Raw genomic sequence first — 9,308 nt, forward strand, 5'->3', positions numbered from 1 at the left:
TCAAGTCTTATGAAACCTTTACCCTAACCTAACTCTAACCATCTAAACTACCTATGATTGTTAAACTTGCCAAAAAACACGGTTGCGTGATGACGTCAGACTCCAACACCAAGGATTTAGTGAGAGCCCAGCGTTATTGCATACTGTGTAGCAGCCTGCATTCTGCACCAATCCCGATGCATGAAACACTAGGGCACAGATTTTTAAAGCTATAATCAAAATTGCACATCTGTATGTATGTTTGTGTGTGTGAAAGTGTGCACATTTGGAATCAAGCACGGATGCAGTTTGATATAATGTGTCTGTGGAGTCATGGTCCTGGGGTGCCACGGCAACCAGGGGGATCAGAGGAGTGGCTATACACCTGGGGCGGGCTGCAAATGTTGCTCCGCCCACAGCTGTTCATATTGGTTAGTAGCAAAGTATTAATGTTGACTCTAGCAGGTTTTCATTTCTACTGTTTATTGCTGCATGGTGCATACACTTGCTATGTCTTTTGTCTTATTTGTTCAATTACAATGTTTAACTCTAAAGCTGCACATTTTGTGTTGTTGAAAGGGGATGTGAAGTACATGCAAACAATAACCCTTAGTGTAACTTTACTCACTCAACCATATCACATAATTAACCTGGGTTGTGTTGTGTTTTCTTTTATTGTAGAGCTGGTGGCCATGTTCTCTACGATCAACTTAGGCTCACAAAGGTTTAGAAAAATGCATCCCTGGGCTTGAAGTATGAAATATATGTAGTATATGAGGTATGAAGTTATTTTGGTATTGGTGGCTAGTGATCTCAAAGTAAGCCCTCTTAAAAAAGACAGGCCTGGTTTCACAGACAGGGCTTAGACTAAGCCAGGATTAGTTCATAGGTCAATTAGGACTTTTAAGTAGCTTTTAAAAATGTGTCTCAGAAAAAACTGTGCCTGTGTGCATCTTGAGACAAGACAATAAAACTGTAACATGGAGTAATCCAGGCAGGAAGCGGATCTATGCGCTATATAAGATTTATTTAACATAAGACAAAGTATAACTTAAAAGAAGAATAAAGAAACAAGGAACTAAAGTAATCCATGAAACAATAAAACAACAGGGACACCAAAACAACGACTGACAAATGAAACACAAGGGCTTATCTAGACAAAACTACAGGTAACAGGTAAACAAGACACACCTGGGGAAGACCAATCAACAAGAAAAACTACAAAGGACTACAACATAAAACCGGAACAGGAAGTAATACAAACTAAAAGTCCACAACACGATAATCAAAGGCTACAGAACAAGGGAAAACACACTGTATCGTAACAGAGCCTCCCCTTTAAGGTGTGGATCCCAGACGCTCCTAACAAAAAATCTAGGTGAGAGGTGGAGCGGAGGCGGAACAGGGGGCTGGATGGAGGGCCAGGCCCATGAAGGGGAACAGGGCCTGGGCCGTGGAGCAGAGCAGGAGGTGGAGTCCAGGGCAGAGCTGGCAGAGCAGGAGGTGGAGTCCAGGGCGGAGCTGGAGGCAGAGCAGGAGGTGGATTCCAGGGCGGAGCTGGCAGAGCAGGAGGTGGAACCGGCTGATATGAAGGAGTTGGCCACGCTGGAGACAGCAGAGCCAGAGGCGGAGCTGATGAAACTGGAGGCGGCAGCCAGGGTGGAGTGTGCAGCTTAGTGGGTGGCATCTAGAGCAGGACCAGAGACAGTAGGTGTGTTCGACTTCATGCGGCGCTGCGCAGACTGATCGGCGGCTGACTTGAAGCAGTGAATGCCGGTTAGAAATTTTGTCCGACTTGAACCGGCGCCGACACCACGTGACTTTCACGTGTGGCATCAAAGTACCGCGAGAGCGTTTCGAGAACAGCCGGCTAGCTCAGCATCTCAGGAGCGGCTGCACCAGGCTGTGATGACGACACAGCACTTCATGATTGGCTAGATACACCGCATGACAACAATCCAGTGTGTTTCCAGTTTATTCTAACACCTTCAGTTCAACTAATACTCATTAATTCATATTTTTAAAACAGCTAAAACTCTATTCGTATAATCATAATGTTATTTTGTGTTGTTTAATAAAATAAAACTGAAACAAATACTACATTGGTAATTTAATAATATATGTTTACCATGATTTTTCGGCACACAGTGTTAAGCAGCACATAACATACACAATATGAAGTGTTTATGGTTGCTACTTTTTATTTAAAATGTTTGTTTATTGGACAAATCCACTATCTAATCCACTTCATTTGCACTTTGAAAAGAAAACAGCGCGAACGTCACTACGGCAAGCAGCAGGTGTCCGACGTTTTTTTTCAGGTGTCTGACTTGACTGCTCCTTTTTCAACTCCTCCCTTGACTGTAAGCGGCTAATCTCGCCGATCGGTCTGCAAACCGCCGCATGAGGTCGAACACACCTAGAGTTGACTGAGCTGAAGGCGGCAGCCATGGTGGTGGAGGCAGATCAAAGGGCGGTGACGAGAGCAGAGGCAGAGCAGGTGGCATAGACTTTCCAGCAGGTGGTGCAGGTGGTGCAGATGGTGGTCTGGACTCGGAAAACGAACTCGTTGACTGGACTTGGCTCAGGAACAGATTCGTGGACTGGACTTGGCTCAAAAACGGGCTCTTGGACTTGAATAGACTCAGGAACAAACTCTTGGGCTTGAATTGACTCAGGAACGAACTCTTGGACTTGACTCAGGAGCGGATTCTTGGGTTTGACTCAGGAGCAGATTCTTGGGCTCAGGGGTGTGCTCGAGGTGATTCCTCCCATGGGTGCATGCCCATGTATTAAGGTCTGTTTCTGTAGAACCTCTCTCGAGCCAACTGTAACACTTTCTCCGTCCCGACATGACTCATGTGGTTATGCAGCTGTTGAAGGACCATCTGTCGATACTTTGCAGGCATTACCAGTTGTGGCCTTTGCACCGTCCTCCTAAACAAAAATGGCAGCCCCACACCGTGGTATAATGAACACACTCAGGCTCTAAAGAAAGCGGCCCGAAAAATGGAGCGCAACTTTAAGAAAACTAAATTAGAGGTATTTCGTACAGCATGGAAGGATAGTATTCGAAAATACAGGAAAGCCCTAAAAACTTCTAGATCCGCCTACTTTTCATCACTAATAGAAGAAAACCAGCACAACCCTAGGTTTTTATTTAACACGGTGGCTAAATTAACAAAAAATAAATCGTCAGTGACTTCTGATCCTGTATATCAGCATAGCAGTGATGAATTTATGAACTACTTCACATATAAAATCCAAGATATTAGAGAAAAAATTATAACAANTGTGGCAGAAGGGGCGTGGTTCAGCGAAGTCTGCAGCGGGAGAGAGAGTGGGGAGACGAGCGGTGATTGAGTGTGGCAGACGAGAATCACGTACACCTGTGTCTCGTTCCAGCAAGTGGCGTGGGGAGAGATAAAAGCCACTGATGGAGAGTCGTTGGGGAAGAGAGATTGGGACTACTGCTGCTGAACAGGCGAGAAGCACGGACGGGAACCCGGAAGTGAGCCGGAGAAGGTTGAAGCGGACCTGTGGTGAAGCGGAGATAAGACGGGCGTGAAAGACGCCAGTGTGACTTTGTGTGTGTGTGCGGTGGAAATAAAAAGGCTTCTGGCCAGCAGTAGTGATCCCTGATTCCAGCCTCTTCCTTCCTACTCTGTGTGTTATTCTTGTTACAGTGGTGCCGAAACCCGGGATGGAAGGAAGCAGGAGTGCCGCGGCCGGGGGGATGAATCCGCCGACCTCGCCGTTTGCGGAGGTGATTACGTCCCTCGCGGTCCTCCACCAGGAACAACACCGGGCCCTGTTACAGCTGCGGGAGGACCAGGTCAGCCGGTTCCAGGCGATCCTGCGGGCTCAACAGGAGGACCGCGAGGCGTTCCGGAGCTGGATGCACCGGGGGGCTCAAGGGGGAGGTACCAGCGGACCAGCCCCACCGATCCATCTGATCCTGCAGAAGATGGGCCCGCACGACGATCCCGAGGCGTTCCTGGAACTCTACGAGCGGACCGCCGAGTCGAGTGAATGGCCAAGGGACCAGTGGGCCCTCCGGTTGATACCCCTTCTCTCCGGTGAGGCGCAAGTGGCGGCCCAACAACTTCCCCCAGAGAGCCTCCTGGTGTATGCGGAGCTGAAGAAGGCGATCCTGCAGCGGGTCGGCCGGAGCCCAGAGCAACACCGACAGCGCTTCCGGTCGCTGGGGTTGGCAGAAGCCGGGCGGCCCTACCTGCTAGCTCAGCAGCTCCGGGACTCCTGCCGGAAATGGCTGGTGGCTGAGGGAAGCGGCGTTGGGGACATCATCGACAAGGTGGTACTGGAACAGTTTATCACCTGCCTGCCCCGGAAGACGGCGGGGTGGGTCCAGTGCCACCGGCCGGCGTCGCTGGACTCAGCCATCCAGTTGGCGGAGGATCACCTGGTCGCGTGCCCTGGAATCGGGGAGTCTCTCCCCGCAGTGTCTCTCTCCGCACCTCGCACCCTACCACCACCAACGAACCGGCCGGTAGCCGCGCCTCGGACCCGGCTGCCTTTCCTAGGAAGAGGCCCTCCTCGGGGTCGAGGAGGGTATGGATCGGGACTGATGGAGGGGGGGAGCGCTATGTCTACGCGTCCTTCCGCCGTGGAGGCCACGGATACCGCCCCGACTGTCCCGGTCTCCCCACGCCAGCCGTCTGTCACACCCACTGCCGCCAGGGCGGCGGGAAGGTCTGGGCCGGCCTGTTGGCGTTGCGGGGATCCGGATCACTTTATCGATCGGTGTCCGGTGATGGAGGTGGGGACTTTGATCCGGGTCCCTGACACGCCGCGGGCTGCCCCTGGTCCGGCTGGCCTGTACCAGATACCCGTGAGTATTGGGGGGGGTACCTACCAGGCGTTGGTGGATTCAGGTTGTAACCAGACCTCCATCCACCAAAATCTGGTTCGGCTCGCGTCAGGGGGTAAGTGCCGCGAGGTTCAGGTGCGGTGTGTGCACGGGGATGTGGTAAAGTACCCTCTGTTGAGGCTGCCTATTAAATTTAGGGGAAAAAAGCATAGTGTGGAGGTGGCGGTTAATCCCCACCTCAGACATCCGCTAATTCTGGGGACGAATTGGCCGGCTTTTCCGAAATTGTTGGGACTGCTTTGTGCGGATGTCTCTTGGGTAAAGAAGAAGCCCGGTAGGCGGGGTTGCGTGCACGCGGGCAGCGTGGAACCGGGTCCTTCGGCACCTGACTCGGGGGAGACGCACGAGATCGAGAGGTTACTCCTCTCGGATCGCGATGATTTCCCCCTGGAGCAGGCGCAGGATGCGACGCTGAAACGGGCGTTTGAGCAGGTCGCATCCATTGACGGGCAGCCGGTTCAGCCTGCACGTCCTCCCTCCTATCCTTATTTTGCTTTCAGGAATAATCGGTTATATCGAGTGACCCAAGACACTCAGACAAAAGAGGATATAACCCAGCTATTGATTCCAAAGAGCCGTCGGGAAATGCTTTTCCAGGCGGCTCATAGTAACCCTATGGCAGGTCATTTAGGGCAGGGCAACACACTAAATCGTCTTATGGCCCGATTCTTTTGGCCGGGCATTCACGACAACGTGCGCAGGTGGTGCGCGTCTTGCCGTGAATGTCAGTTGGTGAACCCACCGGCCACCCCAAAAGCGCCTTTGCGCCCTCTTCCGTTGATGCAGGTTCCATTCGATAGAATTGGTATGGACCTCATCGGGCCATTAGAGCGATCTGCACGAGGCTACCGTTTTGCATTGGTCCTGGTGGACTATGCAACTCGGTACCCCGAGGCAGTGCCGCTCCGTAACATTTCTGCCAAGAGTGTGGCGGAGGCACTGTTTCGTATCATCTCCCGGGTGGGGATCCCCCGTGAGATCCTCACGGATCAAGGCACGGCGTTCATGTCACGTACGATACGCGAACTTTACGAGTTATTAGGCATTAAATCGATTCGCACCACCGTTTTTCACCCACAAACGGACGGGCTCGTGGAACGATTTAATCGCACGTTGAAGACTATGATTCGTAAATTCGTACACGAGGACGCCAAGAATTGGGATAAGTGGTTAGAACCCCTCTTATTTGCAGTACGGGAGGTCCCCCAAGCCTCCACTTGTTTTTGTGTTTGAGAATAAAAAGGCTTACTTGCCAGCAGTAGTCATCCCTGATTCCAGCCTCTTCCTTCCTACTCTGTGTTATTCTTGTTACAGTGGTGCCGAAACCCGGGAGTAATGGAAGGAAGCAGGAGTACCGCGAGGCGTTCCGGAGCTGGATGCACCGGGGGGCTCAGACGGGTGGTACCAGCGGACCGGCCCCACCGATCCACCTGATGCTGCAGAAGATGGGCCCACATGATGATCCCGAGGCGTTCCTGGAGCTCTACGACTGGGCCGCCGAGTCCAGCGAATGGCCAAGGGACCAGTGGGCCCTCCAGCTGATACCCCTTCTCTCCGGCGAGGCGCAGGTGGCGGCGCAACAACTCCCCCCAGAGAGCCTCCTAGTGTATGCTGAGCTGAAGAAGGCCATTCTGCAGCGGGTTGGCCGGAGCCCAGAGCAACACCGCCAGCGATTTCGGTCGCTGGGGTTGGCAGAAGCCGGCCGGCCCTACCTGCTCGCTCAGCAGCTCCGGGACTCCTGCCGCAAATGGCTGGTGGCTGAGGGAAGCGGCGTCGGGGACATCATCGACAAGGTGGTGCTGGAACAATTCATCACCTGCCTGCCCTGGAAGATGGCGGGGTGGGTCCAGTGCCACCGACCGGCATCGCTGGACTCAGCCTCCAGTTGGCGGAGGATCACCTGATCGCGTGCCCTGGAATCGGGGAGTCTCTCCCCACGGTGTCTCTCTCCACACCGCGCACACTACCACCCACCAATGAACCGGCCGGTACCCGCGCCCCGGACCCGGCCGCCTTTCTCATGAAGAGGCCCTCCTCGTGGCCGAGGAGGGTATGGATCTGGACGGATGGAGGGGGGAGGCGCTGTGTCTACGCGGCCTTCCGGCATGGAGGCCACGGATACCACACCGACTGTCTCGGCCTCCTCACTCCAGCCGTCTGTCTCACCCACTGCCGCCAGGGCGGCGGGAAGGTCTGGGCCGGCCTGTTGGCGTTGCGGGGACCCAGATCACTTCATCGATCGGTGTCCAGTGATGGAGGTGGGAACTCTAATCCGGGTCCCTGACACGCCACGGGCTGCCCCTGGTCCGGCTGGCCTGTACCAGATACCCGTGAGTATTGGGGGGGTACCTACCAGGCGTTGGTGGATTCAGGTTGTAACCAGACCTCCATCCACCAAAATCTGGTTCAGCTCATCGAGCAAAAACGAAATTCAGTATGTCTTGGACCTGAGAGCAAAACTCCAGACACTGGGGCGGCTATCTCTGGAGAATTTGCTACAGGCCCAGTACAAACAGAGCCGTCTGTATAACTGGGGCTCTAACCTGAGAAAACTCACGCTGGGAGAGAAAGTGCTTGTATTGCTCCCAACGTCTTCCTCCAAATTACTTGCAAAGTGGCAAGGACCCTTCGAGGTCACACGGCAAGTTGCCGATCTCTATTATGAGGTTATCCGATCAGTTAGGAGGGGGGCACGTCAAATCTACCACCTCAACCTCCTAAAAAAATGGAGCGAGGTGGAGGCAGTGATGCTGGTGATGGTGGTGTCCGCAGAGGAGGATCTCAGGCCGGAGGCAAATGTAAAACCACAATCCATTGCCCTGGCCCCAGGGGGAGACCACCTCTCACCTTCGCAGCTCACTGACCTGGCCCGCCTGCAAGCGGAGTTTGCCGACGTGTTCTCTCCCCTTCCTGGCCGAACGAACCTCATACAGCACCATGTCGAAACCGAGCCTGGGGTAGTGGTGCGTAGTAGACCCTACCGTTTACCTGAACACAAAAAAAAGGTGGTTCAGGCGGAATTAGACGCCATGTTAGATTTGGGACTAATAGAAGAGTCCACCAGTGACTGGGTGAGCCCGATAGTTTTGGTGCCCAAAACTGACGGCTTGGTTAGGTTCTGCGTGGACTATCGCAAGGTTAACGCCGTATCAAAATTTGATGCTTACCCGATGCCGCGAGTCGACGAATTGTTGGACCGGCTGGGTGCTGCTCACTTTTATTCGACACTGGATTTAACAAAAGGTTACTGGCAGATCCCCCTAACACCAGTATCCAAAGTAAAGACAGCCTTCACCACACCGTTTGGTTTACACCAATTCGTGACACTTCCGTTCGGATTGTTTCAGGCTCCGGCCACCTTCCAGCGTCTCATGGATCGGATCCTCCGACCCCATGCGACATACGCTGCTGCCTATCTGGATGATATTATCATCCACAGCAACGACTGGCAGCGGCATATGGTGCATCTGAGGGCGGTCCTGAGGTCGCTGAGGGAGGCCGGGCTCACGGCGAATCCAAAGAAGTGCGCAATTGGGCGGGTGGAGGTCAAGTATCTGGGCTTGGGTCCACTTGGGTCACGGGCAGGTGCGTCCCCAAATTAATAAGACTGCAGCGATTGCAGCCTGCCCGAGCCCCAAGACCAAAAAGGAGGTGAGACAGTTCCTGGGGTTGGCGGGATATTATAGAAGGTTTGTACCTAAATATTCGGAGCTCACCAACCCGCTGACTGATCTCACTAAAAAGGAAGCACCAGATCCGGTCCAGTGGATGGAGCGGTGCCAGCAGGCCTTTAACCAAGTGAAGGCTGCTCTGTGCGGCGGGCCGCTCCTACATTCTCCTAACTTTTCTCTCCCTTTTTTCCTGCAGACCGACGCGTCGGACAGGGGGCTGGGTGCAGTCCTGTCCCCTGAGAGAGTGAGGAGACGAGCGGGGATTGAGTGTGGCAGACGAAAATCACAAACACCTGTGTCTCATTCCAGCAAGTGGCATGGGGAGGCATAAAAGCCACTGAGGCAGAGCCGATCGAGGAGAGAGATCGGGACTACTGCTGGTAGACGCGGACGAGGAGAGTGAGCAACAACCCGGAAGCGAGACGGAAAGGACTGAGTTTACGAGTCTGAAAAGGACAGTTAAGATTAGCACGAGAAGCGCAAGTGTTTTTGTGTTTGAGAATAAAAAGGCTTACTTGCCAGCAGTAGTCATCCCTGATTCCAGCCTCTTCTGATCGTTTCCTCATCTGCACACAGAGGTACAAACACATCTGAAACATTAGCCATTAGTGATGTAGTAACGAGAACAGTGTGTTAAGCAGTAAGCAGGCAGGCTGGGAATGCTAACAGCCTGAGGCTAATAGCGAGTGATCCGATAAAAATAAATTATCTGTGCGTTTAAGTACGATTTTTGGTATGGGATATATTTAAGGATATGTTTTACCCTC

The sequence above is a fragment of the Triplophysa rosa genome, linkage group LG7 (assembly GCF_024868665.1).
Source record: "Triplophysa rosa linkage group LG7, Trosa_1v2, whole genome shotgun sequence".
Lineage (NCBI taxonomy): Eukaryota > Metazoa > Chordata > Actinopteri > Cypriniformes > Nemacheilidae > Triplophysa > Triplophysa rosa.